The following is a 24,424-nucleotide window of genomic DNA, read 5'->3' as shown; positions in this document are numbered from 1 at the left end:
TGACCCTGGTGCAGGTGAAATAAAAATGAAACACAGTCTACCTGTGCATCCTTTGAAACCCTGGAAACACTTAAGCATGTGCTTAACTTCAACACTAACATGCAAACTTTAACTCCAGAATCATAGCCAATTGTAATTAGTGAGGAAAATACCACAACCTTCAATGCCTTCAAATATGTTCATTTTAAAGAGAATGCCGGCTAGTATTCTGAGCCACTGCTCAGTACACTGAGCCGGACAGCTTAAAAAACTAGACCCTTTCAGATAATCTGTCTAATATATCATAGAATCATAGAATATCTCAAGTTGGAAGGGACCCATAAGGATCATTGAGTCCAACTCCTTGCTCCTCACAGGACTACCTACAACTAAACCATATGACTAAGAGCATCGTCCAGACGCTCCTTGAACTCTGGCAGGCTTGGTGCCATGACCACTTCCCTGGGGAACCTGTTCCGGTTACCAACCACCCTCTCAGTGAAGAACGTTTTCCTAATGTCCAATCTGAACTTCCACTGACACAGCTTCATACCATGGTTTAGTTAATCAATGTATGTCCTCTTCTGGATGCTAGCAACCTTAAATGTTAAAACTAGCCATAAGTAAAAGGTTCATTTGAAAATCGTGAGATTCCTTTGAAATTGTGAGAAATTTAACCACCTAAAGAGTAAAAAATGGATGTAGAAAAAAAAAAGAAGAATGTTAGTCTGGGAGTTGGTTTATGCATGATTAAGTTACTTTGTATTTCTTCAGATCCTTGACTTTGTCCTTGACTTCTATTCCTTTTTGATCCCTTTTTAGCTGGTGAAAAACGTACCACTACCTCTTTTGAATGGGAACTATAGGTATCTTACTGTTTTCAACAGGAGGTATTACTTCTTCACCGGAATTAGTCTGTTTTCACTGTCTTGTAGATCACTAAGAACCGTTCAATCAATGCTGTGGATCTGTTCAGCTGATAGCCAATCATATGCATAGGCTATTATGAAATAATCTTTGGAGTGCTTGTTCTTAAGAGCTTAATTTATTACACACTGTTTTAACTGCATGTGCAGAAACAATCCTTTTAGGTGGGAGTCTCTTTAGCCTTTATTTGCAAAGGTAGAGAAAGTGAGCATTGTCAGAATGAATGTTTCTATAAGAAAGGAAAGGAATGGTTGATTTGCTTTTGGAGAAAATTGTGAAATCCTTCTACCACTAAACATTATTTCTTGAAATTTTTGAGGTTTTGTCTCCTTCCCTAGATCATATGAAAAAACAATGATTATTTCTATCTCTTCCTCTCCTTCCTTCCTTCCTTCCTTCCTTCCTTCCTTCCATCCTCCCTCCCTCCCTCCCTCCCTCTCCCTTTCCTCCCTCCCCTTCCCCTCTCTTTCCTTCCTCCCTCCCTCCCTTCCATTATGAAATTAAAGTATCAAAAGAAAAATTAAGCAGGAAATTTCTGAAAATTTTCAATGAGCTGTAAAGCAAACCTGTTAGTTCTAAATATATCTAGATACAGTATTTTCATGCAAGACCCAATGATACAATGTGCAAATGACACCACTTCCCAACAGGGAAGATGACAAAGTAAGAAATTATAAAGGTAGCAAAACAGGCCTATGATGTCAGTAAAGAAAGGAGGAAAATAATGTTGTGGAAGGCTCCAGCCTGTTATCAAATAAAAAAGATGAGAAGTACATATTTTAAGTAGCAATTCCCTGTCTTCTGGACAAGCTTCTCATCTTCCCTGATAAGTATTTTAAAACACATTTACTCTGACAGGCACATCTAACTAGAAGCCTAAAACAATCTGATTTCCAGCCTCAGAGCTCTTATAAATGCTGCTGCTGAATGATAGCTGCTCCTTATTTTCTAATTTGCAGACTGCACACATTTGTTCTTCTAGTCGGAGGAAGGAATCAACTGACACTGACACTTACAAGAAAACTCGATTGTGGAGGCCAGCATTTATGTTCAGCTCCACAGCTGGCACTGCTGTATGTCAATACACAGGTCATTGTGTCTACTGGCCATTAATCTGTACATTACATTCTTCTAAATGCAGGTTTTAAAAAAAAAATATTTTTTTCCTATTCACGTTCATTCTCAATTTTAAATAGTAATTCACTACCATACACATTTTTACAGGCTTGGATTCACACTCTGAACAAAAAGCCTAGAGTTAATCAACTTAAAACTGCCAGCCTGGGACAGCTATAGTTGAACACACTTGTGTGGGAGAGGAGGGAAAGCAGCAATCTTTCGATACAAGCTTTAAATTTGTAAAATGAATCTGAAAAATGTGTGGAAAGAACTACCTAGGGAAAACTGAAAGTCTGGGATCCAGCTGAAGTTCACTATTAGTTCTGAGTTATATTTTTTGACATAAAATAGCTCATGTTAATAATAATTACTTTAAAAATTGTTTTGATCTTTCTGGGGGTTTTTTGTTGTTGTTGTGTTTTGGTTTTTTTTTTTTAATTTTGCTTCTTAAATTTGTTTCAGCCTACAATGACTAAAAAACCCGGAAAGTGATTGAAGGTGTTAGAAAGAAAGCACAATGAAGTTTTTTCTCACACTGGTCCCAAAATGAAGTGTTAGAAAGGTGTTATTAAGAAAGAACTACTGAGAGTGAGAAAGTGCAAGCAACAGATGGCATCTGATTAGATGTCTCCAAAGAGGAACTAAGTTTCACTAACAGGATTTCACAGGCTCAGGTAGTTGTTTGTTGCAGCTTTAAGCTGTCCTGGAAAAGCCTTTTCTAAGCTTCTTTAGGTTGAGGGAGCAGGCTCAGTTAGGAAAGAACTAGTCTGAAAGAACATATAGAAACTGAGTGCCATTTCCATCTCAATATTTTCTGTAATATATGAATATATGTCTACCTTTAAAATTTATGTAAGATTTTCCCACTGTCTGCGCTAGAGCTCAGACGAACAAAAATACAACCTGTGCTTTCAACCATGAACTTATTTTGTACAGATTTTCATCCAAAGCAACTACACTTTTATAAAGGGTCATTCATTCCCTAGGGCTCTCCTGTAATTACTTGTCCTTGGTTTATGTGGTAAACAGATTATGTGTCTGACTAGGAAGCTGGGTAAAATTACTACCAGGCAGTTAGTTTTCTAAAAGGTCTTGAGAAGCAGAGCAAAAATGGAAATTTGTTTCTTTAAATGTTAGAAAAGGATATGAATTGGAAAGAGATATCATGGATTAAGACCTAGACAGTGGAGATTTTCAGATGAATTCACTGGAGTTTGTATATATGATGATATTTCTTTTACCAAGGAACTTAAGGAGTGAAGAAGCACTACATAAAGATAATGTTTTCTATGCCAAATTCAAATCTGGAATAAAACCCAGTGATAGTACATTTCAGCAACATGGATCAGTGTATTCTTTTGAAGAAAATATTAAGATACTGTTAAATAAGTGACGATTTGTGGACATGGGTGTTGTTAATTTAAAAATCTTCAGAAAAAAATGTTCATTGAAAACAGAAGAAAAATGGAAATTTGTCAGTATATGTGTTCTGCAGTATGAAACTGCGTGCGTAAGTGTCTGTGCATGTGTGTGTCTGCAGTGGAGTATTGAAAAGTCTGCTTTTAGTGCCCCTTTTTGCAGAAGTGTCCTGAGCGGCATTAAATTTCTCTTTCTTAAAACCTGATCTTCAAAGGTTGGTCAGTGGTTACATTTAAAAACCTAAGTGAGGGTTTGTATTCAGGTATTCTCAGTGCTCCCAGCCTTAGGTAAAACCAAGAGGAGACATCATTACTCTGAAATAACTTTTTGAAAGATCTCTGAAAAAGTAGGGTGCTAAATACAGACGTTGTGATATTACCAGTTTACATATCAGTTAAAATGTTTTGATCTTTTCCTGATCCTAGCTCCTGCTGGTTTAATATCTATTTATGTATATCTGCCAGCCTGGGGCATCTCATTTTCTTCCCACCTAATAATATTCTGTTCTTTATAATTGCAGCAGGGTCCACAATTTTAATAAAGAATATAACAAAAGCATTTGAGAAAATTTAGTGACAATTTATTAGTAAAGACAAATGTTTACTTCAGTGACTAAATTAATGCTTGATTTCAGCTTAATTTGCAATTTCATCACACACTGCAAGATATTGCTTTTCACTGCATGTTTACACTTAACTTTAATTTGCGCATTTACTAAAACATAGCTTTTCTTTCATTTAGAAAGCAGAAAAAACCCAATAGGTTTCTTTTTCAAGTTAAGAAGTCTAATAAACAGGCAAAGCTGAAATAACAACGTTCTACTATTTCTCCCTTTGGCTAAATAATGCAATAACAGGCAAATGCTAAGAACTAAATTTTTTCAGAGGGATTTTTGAGAGAAAAAGTCCTGACACAAATGTAACCTTGACAACAGGAATGTAATCTTGGCAGCATGATTTTATTATGAATCAACAATAACAACATCCTTGACTTTTACTATACTAAGGTGTAGACCCTTAATGATTTATGACTTGAGTGGGAGTTTAGCATATAAATATGTTTATGGATTGATGCTGGTATCCTTCTAAGCTTATAGTATATAATTACAACAATTCCAACAAATGCAATTCTACTACTTGGTGATTATCACACAGGTTGGGTCTTTATTTGATGCAGACCTACACAGAAATCCTGCTAGTTCTAAACAAACTTAAGGCAGGTAGCATATACTAGCCTAGACACAAGAATTGTAATATTTCTCATTTTAAGGAATATGGCCATTCTTACACGCTACTTAAGGAAGAAAAGGTGAAGCTGAATTGATTAAACCAGTTCTTATCTCCTTAAACTGAAATGTTCTCCAGCATCTTCTTCATCCTAAGGCTTGCTGTCATAAGGCAATCTTAAAGAATTATCTTGTTACAGAAAGCAATGGCCGATTAAAACAAAAATTACCACATTATTTCCCCAGCTAGTTTGGGGCAAAGACTGCTTAGTGGTTCCAAGCTCTCTGCACATCCATTCAGTCTCAATAATTTTTTGGAAGTGAGTCCCTATGAAGTTTTACTGACTGTTAGTAGATGATGGTTAAGCGGTTAAATACTGCTCGCTGAGGAACTGCAACCATCAGATCCTGCAGCCAGAGTCCCTCAGCACGGTACATTTTCCCTGCAGGATGAATGGAAATTTAGTGGAAATTCTGTGACTAGTTCTAGTCCTCAGTCTTTAGTACTGTTTCCCCAGCACTATTTGTTTTGCTGTTAAAGCACCATAGGCCTGTGAATTACAATGCCCTTAATTTGCAATTTTGGTCTATGTGATTGGTTATGTTTCTTATCTTCCTTGCTCCTAATCCACCAAATCTATGGTTTACTACTGCCTCACAAACTGTAAGGCCATGGTGTTACAGATCCAGCCGTAGCCCTGCATGAGTTTAGCCCTAGAGATCCCGAAGTCAGTTTTTGCACGTTGACCAGCAACTTCTGTCATGCTTTCTTATCCTGTGATGGAAGCCTTCTTTCTGATACAGAAATGGATCCTTAATTCTACTTCTAAAAAGCCTGAATCATCCGATAAAGAATACCTCAGTGTCATTGCCCAGAAGTGGAAGAAAAATGTGGAGACAAACGCAGCAGAGCCCCCTTTTTCTAGTGGAATGTTGCAAAACAACATATACCTCCCAGATCATAACACTGCTTTTAAACATATTTATTTATCCTTTGTTTAGAGAAAAGTGTTTTTGTTTAGAGAAAAGTGACATTTTCTTTAAAGTACTCTTATTGACTTGCTTGGTCTTCTCAATATAAACTGATGAGAAGATGTAAGAAAAATGTCTATTCAGCAACAGAGCTTCTGAACTTCTGTTCAATTATAATGAACATATAATGAACATATAATGAACAATCTAGTCATGACTGCTCTGTATAGTTGGCACCACATACAACATTTAATCTCCACCTGCTCTAACTGCATTAATTGCTCACAGTAATCTACATAAAGACCATGTGAAGACTCTGAGATGGAAAAACATAGAAAATGGTTTCCATATACTTTTTAGCTGAGTCTGAAAACAAATAATATGAAGGTTTATAGATTTGCTTCTGTGCCTGTGTGCTATATGCTTGTGCCCGTTCAGGGATAAAGTACAATATTTAACGTGCACGTTTTGTCTGAGTGATACACAAGGTTGCAATTTATTAAAATGTCGTAATAGATGCAACAAAATCAAAAACTTTCATCCTGTTCCTAAAACATGTTGAAAGGGTTTGTGCAAAGTTAAACTTAAAACCTGTTAAGTCTGTTTTTCATATTTACTTGTGTCTCAGCTCTTGAAAAGCAAATTGTTCCTGATTTTTTTTTCCTTTTTTCTTGGCAACTGGTAAAACAGCCAGGCTGCTAGAAAAGAAAATAAGCTCTTCCTGTTATCCTCTTGAGGTGGGATAAAAGGTGCTATTTTAGCTCTTCTTTTGAAACCCCTCAGTATGATGATGCAAAAGGATGTCCTAGAAAGGTTCTGAGCCAGCATGACTTTGTGAAGACAGTAAAGAGGAGACACATATATATGAACATTAGAAGCTGCCATGCTGGGTCAGCTCAGAGATCCTTTTAGTCAAGTACGCTGTTCCAGAAAGGGGTTCATCCAGGATGCTTTGTGAGAAATATACAAAAAACCTCCCAAACTGTGACGGGTGATACTTCCATCCTAACTTCCATCAATCACCTGTTTAGGGACTGGAGGTTGGTGATGTAGATATCTGTCTACTACCAACAGTAGTAAAGGACAGAGGCATCACATCTCATATGCACTCTCCAATGCTCTGAAACATGTATCAGATGATGACATATCTTGGTCATACAGGATATGAGGCAGTCTGGAGCTGATGAACAAGCTTGTCATTGTTTAAATCCCACTTTTAAAGATACTCATAACTTTTTTTTTAATTTTCCATTTTTAAACGGAACAACAATTTTCAGTTAATGTGTATTTCTGATTATGTGAAATGAATGTTTGTGCTCTCTTTAGAAAGCAGCTGTGATATGACTGTGATGATGTGCTCCCCGCCCCCCCAGCCTGACCTTTATCTCCCATAACCCTGCTCAGGCAGTAACCACCAGTGGCGGTCGTAATGGCTGCATCTGGTCGTGATGGCTGCATCTGGCTCAAGGTGGATTTGGGAGGCAGATAACAACATGATAGCCAAGGGCCATTGTGCGATGCGCCCATCTAACCACAGTGAAGAAACTAAAATCTGTGGTCGGTATGGAAATATGACTATGGGTCAATCATCTTACCTCCATAAATAGTGAGCAGCCCAAGAGCCCTTTGAGCTCTCCTGCACGGCAGCGGGCTGCAGGCCAGGATCTCCCCTTGAGTAGGGACACCTCTCAAAGTTACTCCTCGAGACTGAGAGATTCCTTGCAGCAACAGATCCTCGGTAAGTGACTAATAGCATGCTAAACTTTGAAATCTTAGCTAAGTGATATAAAGAATTGATTGCACATATATAATCCTTTAGACATAAACCGTTGACCAAGTCTGGGACTAGGATTGGATCTAGCCGCACCTAGACTCCTCTCTGAGGAGGAGTTTAGAAAGCAAGGGGGGTCCTCTCTGAACCTCGTGACTCAATGGGAAGGTCTCCCTGACAGTTTTGTCTGACCCTGTCCTCTAGGTAGTAAATAATCAGGTGTACCTTGCCATCGAATCTTGGTAAACCACTGTTGCATTTACCATTGAACCTTGTTAACTCAGTGTTTTATATCAGCAAAGTATATTTTTCCTTCTCTCTCATGAGTGAAGTGCATCACTCCATCCGCAACAATGACACAGCTGAACTAATAAAAGACGTGTCTGAATCCCCTCTAATGAGAACATGGAATGCATAGGGATGAATGCACAGGAATGGAAGTTTGATATTTCCAGTTGCATAATCATTGCTTGAACAGCTTTGCCTGATCTCCTGTGTTCTTTTTTTTTAATACATAAGGAAAAAGAAATATGTTTTTGAAATATTTATACTGTTGCTATTTATTATTATGTGGTTTGTTTCTGTTCTGTCTGAACATTGGAGGCCAGATTCTACACTGGTTTTACATCCCAAAGTTAAAAGAAAACTTCTTTAAAGTGCTTTCTGGATTGTAGCCCTAATTGTTTTCCATAGTTGCTACATGAGGAGAACTGAAAATTCTCTATCCCTTTTCTGTTTCACAGGTATATGATAAGAGACAGAAAGATTTAAAGTGTCCAGAACATCAAGGAAATATTCGCCTCCACACTACAAATAAAGAGAAATTATTTCCTGTTTATTAATGGTCAGAACACAGCACACATGGCACTTCTATCACCAAGTTTGTCCCAGATCAGCTCAGGCTCCTAGAAAGCCCTGCTTGCATTGACTCTGCATGAACTACGTTAGAAACCTGACAGAGCAGTTACCTGTGAACTTATGTGAACCAGGGAGTAGGACCAGACACTTAACATATCTACCACTGCATCAGATTTTCAGTGTGTTTCACTATGCATCATATATCACTATATGGACCTTCTTGCTGGTGATGTATTACTATTTTAAAGATGCAAAAATGACTTTTCGGACTTATTTAGTTTTTAAAGTAACACGTAAAGCCATGCTTATGCATACATGAACTTTGCATGGAAAACAAAATTTGTTACAACAATAATCAGCATTGTTATGGCTGAATGGAATAAGGAAGTATTGAATCCTTAAAGAGACAAAGCCATTTGTGTTGATTTTTTTGGAGATAATATATTACTCTATTTTGTTAAGCTTAAAAGCAACTTTCCCATGATAGCTTTATGGAGCAATTATAATAAAACACAAGCAATGTTTTGATGACACTGCAGCAATGAAGTGTCATTTCTTTCACTAGTTTTGAAATCAGAACTTTTTTTGGCCACATTCTGTTTGCATTTCATGCGCATAATACTCTAAAGTAGTCTGAATTTACAACATTTATTTATCACAGACTAAAAAGATGAGCTAATGTCTAATCTTTTTCACATTTTATGCTTTCTCAATATGTCAAGCAATAACTATACTCTCCAACAGTTTGTGTATGAGTCAGTAGCTAATTCATAGACTAACTTACTATTGTTTATCAATATATGCACAAGTAATGAAAATCTTAAATTGCATATTCTTGGTCTCTTTTTTTCGTTTTTCTGTTCCTTTTGAAACAAATTAATCTTTTTACTTCCCTTTATTACCAAAATACACTTTTCCCTTTGCATTTTCCAAAGTGAGGCAGAAACATAACAAATTACTCCATAGAAAAGAAATACGCAGCTGTTAGACCCAGTTCCTTACATAGACTTCCCCATAATTTATTGCATGACAGCAGTTTACATTATGAGACACATTCCATTGCTAAAGATGTTTCTGCTTAAGACCGCTGGTATTTGAAAAGTCTTATCTGAAAAAAAGATATTTATTTTCTTTGAGGGTTTTCTGTTTTTCCTTCACTTCTTGCAGAACTTGGATGGCAGGTCCATTAGTTGTCCAAGGTTATATTAAACTGGAATATATATATTATACTCATAATTTAGGGGCTTCAGTAATATCCAATGAAAGGTATGCCAGAAATTAAGACATGACATTTAAAAATGCATATTCTTCTTCCTTAGAGCTGTCTAGGTTTAATCAAAGAAGAAAACTCAGCACTTTCAGCCTCACTAATGCAATCTTAGTGTATGACTCTGTGTGTGGATGTGGCTCTCTACCATATTTTCTACCTTGAGCTTCCCCAGAAACATCTGTCCCCATTAGCCAATTTCAGCCCAATGTGAGAAATGGGCAAAATTTTCAGAAGTATTCGGTACTTATGTGCTTAGGGAAAATATGCATCTGCATAAAACAAAACAAACAAACAGAAGCATATTATCTGTGCTTTTAACCAGGGAAAAAAGCCAAATAAGTTCACTCTAAATACATGTTTCCTTGTAAATGTCTCTGTCACTGAAAAAAATTTATCACAGGTCACATCTTCTCAGACATTGGAGTCAGTAACTACAAGACACCAGAACTGGTGGGAAACCCAGCTTCCCTGTTTCTAACAGTACTCTGTGTCTTTACCTTTCCCTCGGCTTTATTCAATGGCTGGTGAATTTCAGCTCAAGCTGTTTATCTCTGCTTTGTATGTTTGATATATTTTAGTATATACTTTCTGTGCATAGAAAGGATATCGTTGTATGATTTTTGATGATATTGTAGGAAAGCAGGAACTATACAGATAAATTATATTTTTTCATCACTAGTAAAATTCTGAATTTCATCTTATAAAAGAGACACTGAAAACGTGTAACAATACAAGTAGCTAAAACAAGTAAATGCACCTAAGACTGTCATTTTCTAATATTCAGGGGAAATCATGCTTATTACTGATCACAACAAGAAAATAATAACTTTTTAAAGGACTACCTTCAAGAATATATGTTTGATTTGGCTGCTGCTGTTGTTCTTTAGCCATTTTGGTTTTGTGGGTCTTTTACCAGTCTTTAGTCTTTAGATTTGAATCTGCAAAATCTTGTAGATATATTTAATGATATTCAGTAGGCATTATTATAAAGCACAATTTTAAAAAATTGTGGAAAGTTCAATGGGAGAAAAGCTTTGATTATATTTCAATTTCATTTATTTTTGGTTTTGTTGGCTTGTCAAGACTACTTTGCACTTTTGCATGTGATGCACTTTTCTACCAAGAAGAAAAAGCCAAGTGTGAATGGTCTTTTTCGCTAAACTAGCTAAACATATAGATTAAGAGGGTGAAGATACATCGTCAAAATTAAAGTTTATATAAAGTAACCCTCAAAAGAGCAATAGCTTGGGTGTTTAGTCTGTGGATAAATATTTGAATGTGAGTATGCTGTGCTGAAATGTAATCAAATTTCTTAGATGTTAAGATTTCAGGGAATTTTTCATCTGGGGTCTTGATAAAACTAATAGCTTATTCTAAGACTGAAGAATACAGTTCCCAAGCTTTTATCGGTTTCCTGAAGCTCCTGTATTATTATTACCGTGTGCTGAGAATTAAAATAACAATCAGTCTCTTCTAAGCATCAGACTGCTGCATCTTTAGCAAAAACTCCAGGAACAAACTCTTCAGTACAGAAATAAACATGGCAAAATATTCAAAGAGACAGATTGAGAATTTACAAGCTTCTCGGAAGCAAATGATATTGCAAAGAAATAGAAAGAATGATTTTTCTACATTGTTGTATGTGGCAGGACCAGAAGCTTTGTGAAACCTTAGAAAGAGTCCAGTGTGAGCAAGATGAATACTATTATAATAGTAGATAGTAATTTTAATGATTACAAATACAGTGTTTCTTGCACAAATAATATTGATAGCAGATACATTTTCTTTGTAAGAAACAGGGTCCACTTCACTTGTTATGGAGCTCTACATTACAGGTATAAAAATTAAAACTGAGTCTTGGGGTATACAGATACTCACAAACTCAAGCGGCAATGTTATCCAAACATGGATTCAGCGTGCTCTGTAAGGGTACAGTTGGGTACGTCTGTGTTAGCAATGTAAGCGTGCAGAAAGGGTCATTTTTGGTGACACCTTTATACTGGAGTCTCATCATACACTCTTAAGAATACCATCATTGAAACTGTACATTAGGACATCATCTTGAGTGCCCCACTTGCAAAGTGGATGGAAGACCTCCAGCAAAGTCTTCCTTCTGTTTTTGTGCAACGCCATTTAGTAATGCAAAGTTACCCATTGTTTCTCTCTCATCCTCCTATGCAAAACAACTAGTGAGAGGTTTTGCAGCATTAGGATGCATATACCAGCACCTTTCATAGTTCAGTGAAGTAAGCTGAAAGCCTCATTATGCTATTTGGCAAGACCATGGCATAGAGTTGATCTAAGTCATTTGAACCCAGTGATAGATATGGTAGCATATGGTATCATATTCTCAAACATATGATAGATATGCTTTGGCAAGGGGTTGGACAAGATGACCTCCAGGGCTCCCTTCCAACCTCAGCCATTCTGTGATTCTGTGTCTAGGGTCTAACCAATAATCTGGAAAAAAACTGAGATATTGAAAGTCCTCTAGAAAAGTGTCAGGCTTCAATTCAGATATGTAATTAGCTGTGCATCGTACAGCGATGAGGTAATGTATTGTCAAAACAACCTCTTTGGGGCAGGATATTTCTTCATTTTGCAGCCAGGAAGATGAGGGACAAACTTTAAGTGATTTAACTAGGTGAGATTCATCTCGCCCATCCTTAGATGGGTTAGCAGGTTGTCCAGGCCACTTTACAATCTCTAAACTAAAAATTGCACTTCTAGAGCACAACTCATCTCATATTAATGTAAACATCTAAACAGTTCTAATGAATCCTGTTGTAGATATAGCTCTCTTCACTGGTTAAAAAGTTTACGTGGCAGTTTAGATCTACACTGTAGCCTCAAAAGTGAGGTGAGATGACTCCCATCCAAATTTACAAAGTCCCTGCAGGACCCAAGAGGATCCTCGCAGTTGAGGCATTTTCACAGTATTTCCTCTTCTGGAGCTTTTCCTGTTGAATTGCAAATTTTATGGGTACGTATTAAATTGAGGGAAAACACTAAGAGAGGTATTTACGGTTGATAATTTACTTCGCTTATTTAAAACTTGTTTCAATTCATATGTAAAGGCTGTAAAAAGGCATGGTTCACTATTTTTCATCGCATTTACCAAAATACGGGCATTAGAGATCTTAAGTGAAGAATTTCACTATCGTTCTGCAGAGGATCTCTGCCTCTTGCTTGTCAGGGCCCTGAGGGCACTTAATGGCTTCACTGTCCCTGTCCAGCCCTGCCAAGGATCTCCCCCGTCCCCTGCCCATGGCCCAGGACCCCATTTCAGCCCCCCGGGGCTGTCAGTTCCTGCCCAGCAACCCTCTCTCTAGCCCTGCGCTGCCCGGCCATGGGCCGCACCGAGCCAGGCCCACCCGCCCAGGCTGACAGCCTGGCCTGGCCTTGGCCTGTGCCTGTCCCCAGGGATTTGCCGGGGCTGGGGCTGCCCTGGTGGCCCCGCTGCCCTGCTCCTGGCTGGGACGTGGCATGGCCCTGGCTGCCAGGCCCTGCTTTGCCCGATGCCATGGGGACCCCCCGCTGCTCCCGCTGCCCAGGGAGCTGCAGGCCCTCGTGGCACCATGACACTGCTCTTAAAGCTGGGTTTCCTATATAACATCTGGAGAGTGTTTCCTATATAGCAAAGCATCAGCGTGCTGACTGAGGACTGATTTAAAACTGACCAAGGTGCCACAGCGGCACCAATCTGCCGTTTGGTTGACTGTCCTGGCATCGGTGTTGCCTTTTCCCTGTGTGGTGGTAACACCAGACTGCATGCCTCGTATGATTCTTGCAGGGGAAACTTAAACTGGCATAGCTCCTATATTAACATCCTCTTTAATTTTATTCCTTTTTTTGATGCAATTTGCAATCAACTTTTGTGTAGAAATGATTTCAAGTGATTTAAAAAGTGACTGTTGGGTTCATCAACAACTATCTGAAGCAGTGGCTGGGTTTTATGAGAGTTAGGTGCCCAATTCGCCTGAACTTTCACACGTTTAAAGAGTTACTTAATGGGATACACGTCTCTATTTTCTTTACAAATTAACAACTTTGAGATTTTTCCTTTGTAAAGGATTTCTCCCTAGTCCCAGTCCCCTTGATAACTCTTTTACCATCACATTTTTCTTTATCTTGTTTCTAGGAACCTCAGTCAGTTTCCCACACAAAAGTGTCTAGTGACATTTGAAATGGCTGATAGTATCACACTTGGCCTCCAGTTTCAGGTTCAGACAGGAACATATCCATCAAAGGTCCTTCGTTATATCTGCCAACCCAAACCTGATGGCTCAGATGACCTAAAATGCCCCAGATTACAGCAGCCGCCCACAGAGAGACAACTAAATAAATTCAGACCACTGTCTCTTGTCATATCTTTTCTTCCTTTTTCTCTTTGCTTCTGTTAGACTCTCTTTACTGAAAGCACATTTTGAGATTAAGACACTTAACTATACACCTTTGCACAGGAGCAAGGTGTGTGAGGTCCCATTATGGACAATGAAGCCATGGATCTTTGAAAGAAATTCAGCTGATCAGCTGCTAAAGATGTCTAGCCCTTGCCATTTGATGTCATTTACATGTTTTGAAATTGTCTGTGACATCTATTTGCTGTTTTTCCAACAATCACAAGTGCTTGTAATAACGAGTAATACACAAGACCATTTCACTTTATTGCCAGATATAAAAATCAGAATAACAAGGCACTAGACTTTACCCAGACGATTATTTTCTTGTTCCTGACCTCACCAGCCAGGCCTCCTCTACTCTAACGAGGTGGATTCCTGAAGTTTGCACAGTGTTTTTTCAGACTTCCGATCCCATCTTGTTTGTTCATATGCTTATTTTGTATTGGGTTTTTGCCTCCAGATAACAATATCAACAGCATCTAATAGACTTTATTTAAATTTCTTTGTCATGGAGGAATTAAAGGGAAACATATTTATATCTATGCTTCAGTTTCTTCCCTGAGAAATTCTGACTCCACAACACTGTTTCTTCTTTTTGTCACAATATCAATTGCCCTTATTTTACATTCTCTCATGTTTAACTCTTTGTATAATAGTATACCATGCATAGTAATAGAGTATCTGATTGCTCTTCAACTCTTTAACTAGGGGAGAGGTAAGAAAGACAGACAATAAATGCAATACCTGGCAAATCCATTGGAGCAAAGCATAATCCATATACACAGAATGACTGCAGGCTCAAAGAAATAGTTGTTTCCCTTACAAGCCTCCATCTTATGTAAGCCCTGTCTCATATCTGTCAGTCCGCTGCCTATCTTGCATGCTGTAGTATCTACAGTGGCATTAGGCCCCTGTGTGTATAACTGAGTCTTACCTCAGGCATGAGTTTTAGGGAAAACTGGATAACTTTGAATCATGATGTGAATCCCACCATTGGTGTTTATTCTTCAGGACTGTATCTGCCTTTCTCTTTGCAAACACCCTAAAAAGTTGCTGATAGTGGTTGGTGTAAGAATATTAGTAGTTAGAAATTCTGAGCATGCTAGAATCTGTTTGTTATCACACAAAATAAGTCAAAAAACATGAGGTAAAATCTTGTTACCCTCCAATACTGCCTGCAAAGTTCTGACTGAATTTGAAGGATTTCAGCTACGGTCCCTGAGCTGACAATCATACAGACAGCATCTTAGTTCAGTCAGCAGCTAAGCCTTCTAAACATGGCAAAGGAGAAATAGGGCACAATTAGGTAATAGCAGTCATCCTTATTTTTCTTGGGTTTTATTTAACAGATGAAATACTATTTTCAACAGTAGGAAAGACTAAGCAGAAACAAGTTACCTGAAACTATGCAGAAAATGATGCATTTAGTAGCAACAAAAATCTCCAGTGAGCTAGTTTCATTTTTTTATAGTATCTGTCACCATGGTAGCCAAATGTCTGTACCAGAAAGTAGCATGTATTAGATGTATTAGATAATGGATCCTCACAAACTGTAGCTATACAGAAAAAAGTAAAGGACTTCTTTACTATTAATCTGTTACCCTAGTAAGATAAATGGATACTTCTTGAATTTGTTAAAGGTAGAATGGATGTAAATTTGTAGAGTTTTGGTAAAAAACCTCAGGGAACTAGATCAGTTCCTTTGAAATGCAATAAAACCTGACTTTTTCCCTATTCTGTACAGGGGACTTCTAGATGTCTGCTTGAGCGCCCTATGTAAAACACTCTCCTCTTAACTGTGGCCTGTATAAATGAAGAAGAAGCAAAATAGATGTCAAGATACTCATCAAGAAGGAAAAAATAATCCTTCCAACTTTTGACTAAGTAATTTGTAACTGCAGCTAAAATCAGCCTGACCCAAGTATTTCAACCTCTGCTGAACTATTTCATAAACAGGAGCTGAATCTCTTGACATTTACTACTCAAAACATTTTTTATTCTGCATTTGAATCATACTGTCAATTTCACTTTTTTTTTTGTAAGTAACATGGCTTTATAGCAATAATTATCTTCAAAATTACAAAGAAGTTTTCCTCCAGAAGCTGATTTTGAAGAGCCACACAAAATCTTTCTCTCTGTAATATCATCATTGTAGAAGCAATTCATTGCAAAGATAATGAAAAACTGTTGGTTTCTAACCATCCTCCAAATTCTCCCAGTAAAGGTGCTTTTCAGAAGATATTTTTTTCTGTGTTATCTGCAATAAACTGTCACATATGGGGAGCAGAAAAGGTTAAAAAGCTGCATGAATGAGTGTGGTCTGAAACCTATGCCTTATTCTGAGCACCTAGGCTATAACTGAAACTAGAGATTAAAGCAATTATTACAAGTATGTTATAGACTCTAATAGAAAAGTGGCCTGATAAATACCCCTGTAAAATAAATATCCTAGATGAACTGATAGTAGAAGATATAACTCCTTATGGGAAACCAAAGTCTGGGAATAAATTTGGATTTTTAATGCCTGGATGAGCAGAAATGGGAAACAGCAGAAAGCTGCCAGGCAGTTTTGAGAAGAAAATGAGCAGGTTAACTACCATTAGTCTAGCTAATATATTCAGAATACTTTTTCTTCTGTACAATGAGTTGTATAGGTTGCTGCAGTATGACATTTCTACTCCTGCTCCTCCCTTTTTTATTTATTGGGTGAAATAGACCTGCTGAGATAAAAGTAAAAGTAAAAAGGAATGCTTTTAGCTAATGGAAAAAAAAATAAGCAAATATTTTATCAGTGAAGAGAATTCGTTCTTCCTTTCAGGTCAGTATTTTTCCCTCAGTATATCCCCACAGTAGAATAAGAAAAGAGGTATCTTGTCCCCAAATCCACCAGAATATGATGGGGTTTTCTGAGTGTCAGGTAAATAATGTTGCAGGAAATATTTGATCACATACTTCTTAGAGCGGAGCTGATTTGCATTGTCCTAGGTTAAAGTATAGGCATAGGGAATTCATGTCTGCTCATAGTACCCAGTGTAGATACACCTATTTCATCTTTACAAGCTATTTTCTGAGGGTCTTTGTAATTCAGGAAAAGTGTCCTCTGTTTTTATCTGCATAATAACCAAAGGATAATGAATCCAAGCCACACTTCAGTAAAGTGAGAGAGGAGGGTGTGAATGGAGGAGCTTCAACAATGGTAGGGTTTTTTGCTCAGTTTTTCAAATAAAAGCTACGTATCTATTTTTCTCAAGGGCAGCTCCTTGGGGAATAATGGTGAAATCTGGAAAATTTTTATGGGCTGAGACATGTCTGTAATAGTGTTCTATCTATATTAAACACAGGTCAGGGAAAACTTGAACTATGAAAGCAAAAAATATTTATTTCATTCATTGCTATATTTTATCCTATACCTTGTTACTGATAGCTTTTTCCCTTTCTTTCCAATCTGATGAATCCATTTATCCTTCTTTCCTCCGTTATTCTCTTTTCCCAATGAGCATCTTTTTATGATGAATTAATATGAAGACAAGGAGGTGGCTTGTCTGGAGTTTCTGCTTTGAAAGGCAAGAATGCTTCTGAATTTCTGAGAGAGGACTTGAAAGCTTCCAGTAAAAAGGCAGATATAGAGTTCCAACAGCAGAATATCCCTGTTCTCCCTGAACACAGCATCACTAAGAAAACCTGAATCCTAAGTCTTTCTAAACAATAAGTCAAATCATTGTTTGATACTTTTCCAAAAGGACATAGTTTCCTTTTAGCCAACCTTTTTTAAAAGGATGTGTACTTAAGCTTAATTTTAGTTTCATACTGAAATAATCTGCTGTATGCTGCAGCACAATCTCTCCTCTTCTATCAAATGTAATCGGTGGTTCATTTAATCATATAATTAAAAATATTGTTGGTGCTCACTTAGTTGTGTGTTTTTCCCTGTTCTGCTTAGTTCAATAGGATTAAAAAGAAATACAATGAAAAGAAGCATTAAGTCAAGAAGCTTAGAAAGAGAAAAAACAGAGTTGTGGTGGGTGTTCCTCTTTATTATTTAGCAAATGCTGTCATCTGCATAGGAATTCCTCCAATGCTGTGGACTACAAAGAAAATGAGGGGGTAGCTAAATATGCAGAGAAGAAGATAAAGAGCTCTGCTGTATGTATATTTTTCCTCTATTCAGACTATTATCCCCACTGAAAAAAAGAAATCAGGATGCGTTTAATACCAACCTATTTGTGCTGAAACCAGCCTATTTGTGCTGAAACTACCGAATGAGCAGCATCTGCATGTGCATGAGTGTGTACACACGTGCATGTTTTGTGTGTAGGTAAGTGTGTGGCCTTATAACCATTGTATGGAAAGAGAAAGATAGCAATTGGATTATTATAGTCTTCATGCTGTTGGCAGTACAAACTGGGAGCCCACGCAACCCAGCAGACGTCCAAGAGAAAGGATTGTATCAAAATCCCCATAAAGTGCATGAAGGGTGCCCATCAACTTGTGCTTGCTGCTGTGAGGTGAATTGTCATCCCTAGCCCTTCAGTGCATGCCGTCTCTGCTCTCAATGTTCACCTCCAGTCTGCACAGCATCTCTTCCAGAGCGTGTCTGTGGTCTGTCTCACAGCAATATCCTGGCCCCTTTGGGGGCAGTGACAAGCTTTACACTGATTTCACTGCAGACTGCAGTTCAGGACAACTGTAAAACCAAAAAAGAAAGAAGCAAATAGAGCCAAAATGGGTTCAGATGCCTGAGTACGACTGCCAATATAATACCTAAATGCTATCGAAATTTTTAGCCACCACCAATTTTGGAAGCATTTTCATATTTGTTAGACTTCTAATACTAAATAGACTCCTACGCCATGTTTCTGGTGTAGGTATGTGAAGTTACTTACATGGCAGCATCAAACAGTTCAGCGGAAATTGAGTGGTCCATGGGATTTATAGAGGGCAGTCTCTTTCCCACCTCACTTCTTTGTGAGGTTTGATCAAGTGTGTGCTGACTATCTAACCTGCACCTAGAAGGAGAGGAGGCATCTAATATCTAATATTCTTATGAGTACAGTGATCAGCGTGGTAGCAGTACAAAATCATGTTCTTCCTCTACCTAATTTATCACACAATCATAGGTCTAGATTACTGACTACCTATGCTAGAGAAGAGGATCTTAGCAACCCTGCCAGTACTGATCCAGTATGTACTGATCCTGCCAGTACTGATCCAAATATCCATTTTTGCATGCAAAATGGACGTATTCATTGGTGCAGGACTTGAGCTGCCAGACATGAACTCTGAGAGTCATGAATCCACAAGTCAAACGGCTGCTGCCTGTTTCTCTGGCATTACCTGAAAATCTTTTAAAATAAAATTCTAAGCCTTGATTTTCAATTACATCATGTTAATTTCAATGAGAGTTCACTGCAGTCTCTGGAGGTCTACTTCTGTGAACTATCTGCTAAACTTTTCCCCTTGCTTATGGGATTTAGGAGCCTAAATTCTTTTGAGGAACAGGTTTTACTCCTTTTGCACTTACCAATGGAAAGTGATATTTCAGTAATGTAAATAGTTAGCACTTATGAAGGTATTACTTAAGAAACTAATTTAATACTTAGATTAATTTGTATTTTCATTGTTGGTCCTAGTTTTTGAATTTATTCTTATTGATTCAATAGGCATGACTTCTGTGGCTGAGTCAGCAGTATAAAGGATCTTAATTCTAATACCTATATAAAAAGAAAGAAACTGAAATCATGTTTAATTCAAGCTAAGAAAAGTTTACTCATATTCATATGGAGTTAAGGTGCTAAATTTGTATTGCCAGACAGAATATATCTAGTCCTGAAAAGAAAGATAACTGACATCACAGCTGGTCTGTTATCAACAACGGAACATTTATGCAAGAAAAAGTATTTAGAATAGCTGATGTTTTATATGATTTGCTGTACCAATGGAGCACACTCAAAAAAACACAAGTCAGAAAATGCTGGAAACACTCATAGTCCCTTATTTGTCTTTAGTTTCCACTTCACATTCTTTATTTTGTGTATCAGCCTTCCCATATGTTTCTTTTAATGTGATACCGTGTACCTTCATATTTTTTTAAAGAATGTTCTTGAAGTTACACCTCCAAGACTAAGTCAAAATAATATTGTTCTAAGGGCCTGGATTTATGCTCAAAAAATGCAACAAGCAAATTGTCTTATGGAGTCAGTTTAAAGCACTTTGATCATTACAGTAGGTATTTCTTTAGTAGAGTTTTAATTTGTCAGGTAAGTCAGGACTAATAAGAGCTGTCTGAGCTGTATGAGCAGCTTTGTACAGCACCTTTGTCATTATTTCCTATTCCTTTGTGGCTACCAGCTCTTCATAAAAGTTTATTAAATACAGTGCATTAGAGAAAAAGAAAATGTTAGAGAAGGAGAAATCCAATGCTGTAGCAACACCATAATAACTAATTGTCTATTTCTATAGGTCTGTCTCTGGGAAAACACAGTCTGGAACAACAAGAATTGTTTCTCCTGCTCATTCCAACATTTGTAGTGGTTTAGAAATGCTGTATTGACACCAAGTAGAACCCTATAGAGGGAGACAAAGGACGGGCAAGCAAAATTTTAGCTATTAAGGTAGATGCACAATTTTATCAAGTAACACAGTCCATCGATAAAAAAGAGGTCCTCAGAGAAAGGGGGTTTTGTAAAAACTTGGCTAGACTTATTGCTTAGGCCAGCAGTGAGTTTCTGATAATGAAATTGCCTTTTCTTTTTCTTCCTTCTGAAAAAGGGACATTTCATCCCATCTTTATTCATTTGATAATGAGAAGATAGGAGCTCTACACAATTCTGATGTATCTTAACCCAAGAATAAATCTTATAATAGCAATGTGAGTAAGGGCAAATTAAGCGTCTCTGAATCCTGGTAACAGCAAGATGTGATTGCTTTATGCCAACCTGATTCAGAGTTGCCAAGGTTTTTACAAAATTATCTGTTTTTCTGACCCTTCTATTATTCTGTGTTCCAAAAGCATTTCCAGCTTTTTGTGCAACTCTTGTGCATTTTTTTTCTGTGAACCAAGTCTGAATAGTGCTGGGGTTGCATGATGATTAGTTTATTGAACTGTCACCTCTGGTCACATGTGATTCAAGACACTACTCATAAAATACAAGCAATATATGACTTTAGAAGAAATTACTCAAACTGCATGATAATGGAGACAAAGTTATGGAAGGACAGAAAAATACAGAGGGGCTTTAATTCAGTCTATCCTAACAGTTGTCTGAAGTGAGAAGTTCTTTATCAGCCTGAATCTTGTTGCTGGAGGAATTTTTTTCTGACATAGACTTTGAAATTTCACTCTGGTGAACTACAAAGTGCTTTAACCATTTTAGTTCAGTACATGTAGAAGATGGTAACCTATTAGACCTGCAAGTAATTTGTTCAATATATATATATTGAAGTGTAATTTTTTTTGTTTAATAGTCTGCTACAATACCAAGTATTGAAAAACGCCTCCACTGTTGCTCACTGCTTTCTTAAGCTGAAAAATCAATGATGGCATGTAAAAAAATCAATTTTTTGGAGTATATTCTTCCACTTACCAGTTTCCTTCTCTCTCATGGATATGTTTCCTCTCATTGCCATCAAAACTTACTGTAACAAAGATGTTTAGTTTTTATCATTTGTGACAGGAGGCACAAAACAAAACCAAATTCCTGAACTAATTCTGGCTGTAAAGCTCTTGTGTATTTGGGCAGTGAATTGTCAGGAGGAATAGGTTGTATGATCTTGGCATTTGTTGAGCAGCCAATAGCTGTCTGAAATTTTAAGTAGCTGAGTGTGCATAAACTTCCTGACAAGGCTGCTATTCAGTGACAAGTTTGCCAGTGATAATTCTGGACACTTCGTGTAGACTGGGGTTATGTTTTCTTGAATCAGCAAGGTTCAAGAATCACTTTACCAGGGCAGTGCTTATTCCAAGCTTTAGTTCCTGGGCTTTGGCTCAAACACTTCAGGAAACCTTTTAATGAAGACTATTAAGTAACAGAGCATCTTGTATCTTCTGTCTGGTTCATATTGTAATTTTGGAAGATTATTCATGTGCTATTAAACCACTGTAAAATAATATTCCAAAAATGCCCGAGCCATGAAAGCTATCTCAAGAAAATCCTCTTTGTCATGTGACAAGCCCTGCTAGGACTATCAGTTATTTTGACTTCATACCCACCAATTTTTAAAGAACACTTTTTTGGAAGGTTTTGCTTAAATGAGCTCAAACAGTGCCAGCATCTCCTTGTTCCATATAGTGCACTCTGTAAATGTGTCTGAGCTAAACTGTAACCTAAATCTATCCATGAAGAAATGTCATTGGACCAAATGATCTCTTCTGGGAATTTATTAAAATCAGTGATTCAGTGAAAAAGTTGGCTGAATATGTTTAAGAAATAAAAGAATCTAAAGTAACCCTTTGGTTTCCCAGCTGAAAATAATGCTGAAAACTTTGACCAACTTTTTTTCATAGCGATCGCTAAAATTGAAGAACTACCATGACTGGTGAGACATACAATTAGAGGGGTATAGGATATGGATTGTATTCCCAGCTCTGGCATTTAGTTGCTTGGTGATTTTGGAGAAGATATTTAAGCCCCAAATTTTCAAACGAATCTAATAGTTTTGTTAAGTCTTAAGTAACTAAATTAAAACTTATATCCTTATTTTTTTTCAGAAGTGTTTCCACTGATTTCCTTAAATGTTGTGTGGGTGTGTCACTTCTCAAATCAACCTCAACAGATATGGCTGTACTTTTTTGAGGAACATCCCAAGGCTACCCTCAAAATCAATTTCTCTGACTGGCCAGACAGTAAACTTGGTAGCATGACTCAAGTTTCAGCTAGAGACCAATGTCTGGAGTGAAGAGGACCTTGTGTGAAAAATCAGCCAGCAACTTCCTGTGGCATTTGGTGCCTTGGTACACTGCCACTGTACACTGTAGGCTGCCTACAGGCCTTTCTGGAGGCAGTACGAAGGCTGTCTGTGAAGCCACTGTGTTTTCACAAGGCAAATAGATTTGGAAATGTGTTGCCCTTCCCACAGGTCCTAAGGCTGTGTAGGCAAGGAGTCTCAAGTTGGAGACATGTTAAATATATGGATTCGAAGTCACTTTCCTTAGCATTTCTGGTCCATATCTATTTCATGTCTCACTTTTCTTACTTGTCAAATAAGAATGATTCTTATTCTGAACTTGGGAGGGTATCAAGAGCTTAAATGCATTAATGATCTTAAAAATCTTATTTCAGATGTTAATAAGCTTGTTTTCACTCTTGTACATACTCAGTTTTTCCGGCATGAATTTTGCATCAATTATTTGCTTTGTACATGCAAATGGATGGTTTTGTCTGAACTGAAAAATGTGCGTGAAGATTAGAGATAAGATGTAGGCCTAGATCCAGATGCTTTAAAAATTATGAACAACTAACAGGGAAACCATAATCTGGCCCTGTACTGGGCTGAGTAATGGTGAATAATGCTGGATAAGGCAGACATTGGTGGGTTAAGAGAAACAAAGGTCTGCAGTTCAAAAGATATGCTTGCAGAAAGCCTTGTATACTACTTAGTACAGAAGGTTATTTTGAAACCAGTATAGCTTTAAGTTTAACCAGGCTTCACATAGTAATCTTACGACCTGAATATTGGTTGGAGCAAGGCTGCATGTCAGATAAGTAAATATATCCCTTATAGCCAATCAACAAACATACTGCAGTGAATGTGTATGTATATTGTTTATCAAGGAAGCTATGATTTAAACATTTTGAATTCTAACTGCTGGAAACTTAGACCTACCTTGTTATTTCTTGACTATGAAGATGTTACTTATCAAACTATCCAAATAAAGATATCTGTCTGACAAATCCATGGATGATTCAAACTTTATTAGTTAGACAAGCCTGAATGTCTGTGGCCTTTGGAGGAGGTGAAATTCCAGGTGAATCATGGGTCAGTAGATGAGCCAAGAGTCAGTCAGTGTTTGACATCCCTGGTATCTTTGGAGACCTGGTAAGAGCCTGTGGGAGAGGCAGGCGTGGGAAGAGTTGGCATACAATTCTGAGGAAACTCTCGAATGTGGAATGGAAAGTTGAATGTCTACGAAGTTTTGTGCATTTAATGTATTTATTACATGTATGTCTCCCCAAACAGGTTAGACAGCCATATGTGATTTAGTTCTGTGATGATCAGAAATTGAAATTAGTTTTCCTTCAGAAAACAAGCAAATTATAGTTGGTGATAGGACTAATACATCATCTTTTCTTGTACTGGCTGCCTTGTTTGTGGAACAAGTGGAGGGTGCTCTATTTGCTTATGCAGCTAAAATCATATCACAGATTTAAAAATTCCCTGACTCAAGGAAAGCATTGTATGTCATCCCTTTTATCTTTATCAGTCACTATGAAAAAGTAGACCTCCTTGGAAAATTAAAGTTAGTAATGACGATGACCATGCCT

Source organism: Mycteria americana, chromosome 1, assembly GCF_035582795.1.
Source record: "Mycteria americana isolate JAX WOST 10 ecotype Jacksonville Zoo and Gardens chromosome 1, USCA_MyAme_1.0, whole genome shotgun sequence".
In the NCBI taxonomy this organism is placed as follows: domain Eukaryota; kingdom Metazoa; phylum Chordata; class Aves; order Ciconiiformes; family Ciconiidae; genus Mycteria; species Mycteria americana.
The sequence above is the reverse complement of the archived record's forward strand: the minus strand, read 5'-3'. Positions refer to the sequence as shown.